At 49.0% G+C, this 6,000-nt stretch overlaps 1 pseudogene; it reads left to right on the top strand.

The window, feature by feature from the left end:
- The first annotated feature begins 3,383 nt into the window (after window positions 1-3,383).
- LOC112319488 (serine/threonine-protein kinase MARK2-like) lies at window positions 3,384-5,574 on the top strand (annotated as a pseudogene).
- Window positions 5,575-6,000: the final 426 nt, after the last annotated feature.

Raw genomic sequence — 6,000 nt, 5'->3', positions numbered from 1 at the left:
CACTAGAGGCACACCCAGAAGCAGGAGCTTAAATGATGGTCTCCTTTGAAGTTCCAGACCCCACATTCCTCTTCAGTGTTGATTCGGTTGTCAAGCACCCTCTCTCCCTGTGGCCCAAAAGAGGGCAACTGATGAGCCAGGTATATAAGGATCTATAAAATTCTAGATCCAGCAGAAAGAAAATGCCATCTCCCAACTCTTTGAGAAGACCTGATTTGCCCAGTTTGGGTCAGGTGCTCTTTTTGAACCAACCCTTGAGGACAAGAAATGGAGTGCTCCCAATGGTCAGGCTGGGTCCTGTGCCCACCCACTGTGCCTGGGGATGGGCAGGAATGACTCCATGCAAACTCTACAGAATGGTTCTTGTACCACGTATTGCAGAAGGTGTTGGATGGTCAAAAGCCATCCGGCCACCCCATGGCAGTGTCCGAAATTCCGCTGCTCCACAGGTCCTGACGGCCTTCATAACCCAGGGCACACAACCAACCAGACACGGGAAGGTGGGGATAGAAGGCAAACGCTTCCAGACTCTAGCTTGGTCTATGTCTTAACAAGCAGAGTCCACCAGGGGTCAGGGCAGAGCACAAAGCAGTAATGGTCCTGGAGCTGGTGCTTCGACCTGCTCAAATCCCCAGTGCACACCAGCAGGCCCTGGGACAGAGGCTGCCACTGTTGCTCAGAACCCAGCCTGCAGCAGGGGCTGTGCTTCCTTCAGAACTGGCTTCCTAAGGGGCAGGCTAGGTTTCAGGGCAGGAACAGACAGTGAGGGAAGTGATTTTTAAAGCACTGTATTCTGCAGCTACACGTGTTCTGCTAAAAAACAAAAACAAAAACAAACAAACAAAAAAACCCACAGCTACCAGGGCCCCAGAATCACGCAAAATGAGATGAAATATGTACCAGTGCTAAATTGGCCAGAAAAGCTACATTCTCGTTCCTGTCCCCTCCTCACCTTCCATCACACTTCTGCCTGCCCACTAAGAGTCAGCCACACCGATTGACTGCCTTTCTGCAACTTGATCATGCCAAGCTTCTTCGTACCTCAGAGCCTTTGCATTTGTGGCACCCTCTGCCTGGAAAGTCCTTTTCCTCGGTGTTTACATACTGGGCTCCTTCCAGCAAGGAGGTCTCATATTAAATGTTAGCGCCCCATCTAAAGCAGTGTGCCACCTAGCACACTGTTTATCTCCTTTGCATCATTTAACACTCTCCCATCTGTTAAATCTGTTAATGTGTTTTTTTCCCTCACCCCACAACAAAGCACAGAAGAACCCAGGGACTTTGTGCTGCAGTTTGCCCAGCATGAGGCTCTGGAAGCAGGTGAGAAACGAACAAATGAACGAGCCCAGTTGCCCACATATAAAATGAGACAGTTAGGTTATATGATATTAACATGGCGCACATATGTGGAACATGTATTGCATGGTGGGTACATTGCTAAGGGCTGTGGGCAGTACTATACATAGATGGTTGACTTGTTATCTGTTCAGCCTGAACAAGATATCAAATATTCTCCAAATCTCAAATATCCAAAAGGATGTTTCTGATGCCAAACTTCCTCAGTCAGCTCTTTATTCCTTTGCCTTAGTTCAGAACTTTTCAAAATACCTTTTGGCTACAGAAACATTTGTTCAAGTGAAATTTCACCTGGAAGCCTCATATGAAAAACAATTGGGAAAACGAGTATGTGTATCAGACCAGTAAAAAAGCCTCCAGCAAAGTTCAAGAGCAGGAGTCAGAAGCCCATCATCTGGGGCCAAAAGGTAACTGAGGTAGAAGTTTATAAACAACAGAGGAGGAGACATTTCTCTTTGCACAAGCAGTCTAGCTAGTGATTGGAGGGAAGACAGATTCAGCATTGTGCTGCTGCTTTTCAAGACTGAATGAATCTAGGGAATGAGCACGGACACCCGCGAACATGACAGAGACCGACAGACGTCACGGGCCTCCTGATAAAAGAACATCCCACCACCCGTGAAGCAGCCTCACCAGAAAGTCACATCTGAATCTGATCAAACCTTGCGATGGCACCATCAGTTTACAGGAAACACAGAGGAACTCAGGAAGGTACACCACAGGACTACAGCCAGCAAAAGCCAAAGAGGAGGGAACTGAAAGCTGGAAGTCTTCAGAAATAAACAGGAAGCAGGGAAAGGAGATGGAATGGAAACTGACAGAGTAAAGAGCTTTAAAATACACATCAACCAATCACAAAACGTGGACCTTTTCTGGATCCTGACTTAAGCACACAATCTGAACAACAGAAGAGTTAAAAATGTATGTGATAAAAACACTTAACACTGAACAGATAACGATCTTGAGGAATCACTGTTTCAGACTGACATTTTAGTGATATTTTTCTATAGAGTCCTTTCATTTTACAGATACAAACTGAAATATAAATAAAATGAAGAAAAAGTTAATGAAGAGATCAATCTAAAACGTCCACCTATTTGGACGTTTAAAAATACACGGAACCCAAAACTTACTGCAGCTTCTCCATCCAGAAATGAGGAAGGTGCGGGAGCATCGCACAGGTCTTGACGTCTGAGAAGGGAAACACTGACGGCCATAACCCACGTGAACAAAAGGCTGTGTAGGACTCACAGTTAAAAAAAGACACTAATGGCTCTTTAGACCAGAAACATGAGGAATCACTATACTTCGGTCCATAATGGGTCCCTCTCTTCCTATGACCCCCTAAGGAGCCAGTATTATGGAATCCTCGGGACCGATACAAGTCTCTGGTTAGGCCTAGGTTCTCAATCCATCTGCGCACAGATTTTCAGTGACCTGAGGGACACCTCACCAAAGTGTGTTTCATTTATTACTAATTTTTTTCTTTACTCCTTTTTTCTCATTTTTCCTTGTTTAATTTTTTTCATATTTTTTATTTTTTTGTTTTTCTTTATACTTTTCTTTTTCTCTTCCTCTTATCTTTTGTTTTACTTATTCTATTTTTTTTTGACTTTGCATTTTTACTTTATGTTTATGTAGTCTTCCATTGTGTTTTGATTCTTTTATAAATATCAGTTCATCAGGGAGTGTCTGGAAGTGATATTCTGGTGAGGTGGCCCGGACCAAGCTTCCCCAGGTTTACGTGACCTTAGGGTACCTCTTCTGCAAAACCAGCTATTACTCCAACATGCTACAGGGCCTCTCCGCCATCTCTGCTGGGGAGGAGACCCACATTGGCATCAACCTGCTCCGAGACCATCAGCACAGGTACCCTTGCGGTGGTGACGGTGGCCTGACACATCCCGGCAGGGGAGAGACCTCCATGAAGATCACTGACAAGACTCCACCAAATTCCTCCCCCACAAAGAAAGAAACGTGGAGGCTTTAAATCGTCCCAACACAGTAGGATTACTGGAAGGGCGGAGATGGAGGACAAGACTCCTCGTCCTGAAGAGCACCTGGAGACTCACGGTGGGACACAAAAAGAAGAGACCCAAGCCACCTTCTGCCAGATAGTATCTGCTAGAGCAGGGGTGTCAAACTCATTTTCGCTGGGGGCCACATCAGCCTCACAGTTGCCTTCAAAGGGCCGAATGTAATTTGAGGACTGTATAAATGTAACTACTCCTTAACAGGTAAGCGAGAGCTCGGCGCTGTCACTGGGTAGAACAAGGTGCCGGGCCGGATAAAACATGGTGGAGGGCCGGATTCGGCCTGCGGGCCCTGAGTTTGCAGCCTGTGTGCTATAGTAATGACACCAGAAGTGTGTCATCCACAGAGACTTACCGACAGGAAACCAGCTCTTGGATGCTGACAAGAACATCAAGATTGCAGACTTAGGCTTTGCCAACAAGTTTACCTTTGGCAATAAACTGGATAGTCCCCTGTTAGCTGCCCCTGAGCTCTCCCAGGGCCAAAAGTACGATGCACCCACCGTGGCTACATGGGGCCTAGGAGTCATCCTTTACACACTGGTCAGTGGGTCCCTGCCCCTCATGGTCAGAACTTGAAGTGGCTGTGGGAGACAGAGTACAGGGTAACCACGTTCCTCCAGACTTGTGCGTGGAATATGAAAACCGGCTCAAAGTATTTCTCGTTCTCAGTCCCAGCCAGAGAAGCACTTTGGAGCAAATCATGAAGGATCCGTGGATGAATGTGGGTCACAGGTATGAGAAACTAAAGACTCGAGTGGAGCCACTCTCTGACTACAAGGACCCCAGACCGAGTTGGTGCATCCATGGGGTATTTCTACACAGGAAGAGATCCGGGACTCACTGATAGGTCAGAGGTACAATAAGGTGATGCCCACCTCTCTGCTCCTGGTCTACTAGAGATCCAAGCTGCAGGTCTACACCCTCACCCTGAAGCGTCAGCCTTCAGAAGATCCCACCACCAGCAGCACTCCTCCCCTATCACAAGGCACAGCACAGGGTCTCTGCCAACCCCGCACCTGGAGTTTCAGCAAGCCTGCCCTTCCCACCTTTAATTGCTGCATTACTGTAGTTTGCTTGGGCTACTGTAACAACATGCCACCAGCTGGGTAGCTTAAACAGACATTTATTTTCTCACAGTGCTGGAGGCTGGACGTTAAAGACCAAGGCGCTGTCAGGGCTGGCTTCTAGTAAGGCCTCTCTTCCCCGCTTGCTAACAACGCCCTCTTGCTGTGTCCTCACATGGTCGTTTCTCTGTGCCCCTGCCTGCCTAACGTCTCTTTCTTCCATAAGAACACCACGCCTATTAAATCAGGGTCCTTATGGCCTCATCTGAACTTTATCACCTCCTTAAATGTGTTATCTCCTGAATACAGTCCCCTTGGGGGTAAGAGCTTCAGCATATGAATTGGGGCAGGGGGGTGGACATAGTTCAGTCCATAACAATTGCTACTCTAAGAAATCTTGGAGGAGCAGGGCAGATCTTGAGGAGGGTCAGGAGACAGAAGGACAGAAGGCCAGCAGCACGGCCAGCATGCCTACACAATCCCCTGTCCTGCCTAGAGAAGAAGAGGAGCGTCCCCAGCCCCTCTGCAAACATCAACCTCTTCACCAGCACAAATCAGAGCAGGAACCCTCCCACCCCCCACTCTGGGAGAGAGCCAGCCTTGGCCAGCCCTCCATGCAGAACAGTCCAAAGCCTCAAGGGCTTCCGCTTCTGCTCCAATCTCCCTGGCTCTTCCCCACCAGCACCAGGAATCTAACATGGCCTGGGTGTGGTCCTGCCAGGCTTCTGGGCTGCACCCCATGGAGGTCAGTCATAACTTCCCATGCACAGGCCCCCAGTGTGCCCCTGTGGCTTCCATCTGCAGCCTCAGCAGCAGTGCTGGGACCTGAGATGGAACCAATTTCCCCAAGGGGTATCCATAGGAAGCTCCATACACACTGGGCAGCTCCTCCAGGTGTGGGGCCAGAATTGTACCCCAGTGTGACCTCAGCCTCTCCTACTGGTGACAGCCAAGGCCAGCACTGGGCCACTGGGGGCTTATTCAGCAAGCTCTCCTTCCAGTCTGGTCTTCCTGCATGGAAGGTGGAGGTTTGCAAACCCCCACAGTGGTCTCTCAACAGGGTTCACTTAAATACATACCCAGCGCCCATGGCCCTCAGCAGCATTGCCTCCAAATAACCAAAGAGCTTAAGCTTTAAAGGGCTGCCAGGTTTTTAAGGCAGTGGAACTACCCTGTGTGATACTGTCATGGCGGCTCCGTGTCATTGCACACCTGTCCAGACCCCTAGAATGTACGACACCAGGAGTGAATCCAAGTGTAAACTAAGGACCATGTGTGATGCGTCAGTGTAGGTTCATCTGTCGTAACAAATGTGCCCCTCTGGGGGGTGGGGGAATGCTGATAATGGGACAGTCTGTGCACGTGTGGGGGCAGGGATCCAATCCCAAATGGACTAAGACAGGGTGGCTTCACTCACGTGCCCAATGGCTGGCAGAAGAGTTGGTGTAAGGGCCTCCTCCGGGCCTCTTTGCTCCCTGGGGTTTCTCACCTTCTAGTAGGCTGACTGGGCTTCCCCGTGGGCTGGCGAAAGGGGCCCTAGCAGC

Source organism: Desmodus rotundus, chromosome 6 (genome assembly GCF_022682495.2).
Source record: "Desmodus rotundus isolate HL8 chromosome 6, HLdesRot8A.1, whole genome shotgun sequence".
NCBI classification, from domain to species: domain Eukaryota; kingdom Metazoa; phylum Chordata; class Mammalia; order Chiroptera; family Phyllostomidae; genus Desmodus; species Desmodus rotundus.
The sequence above is the reverse complement of the archived record's forward strand: the minus strand, read 5'-3'. Positions and strand labels throughout refer to the sequence as shown.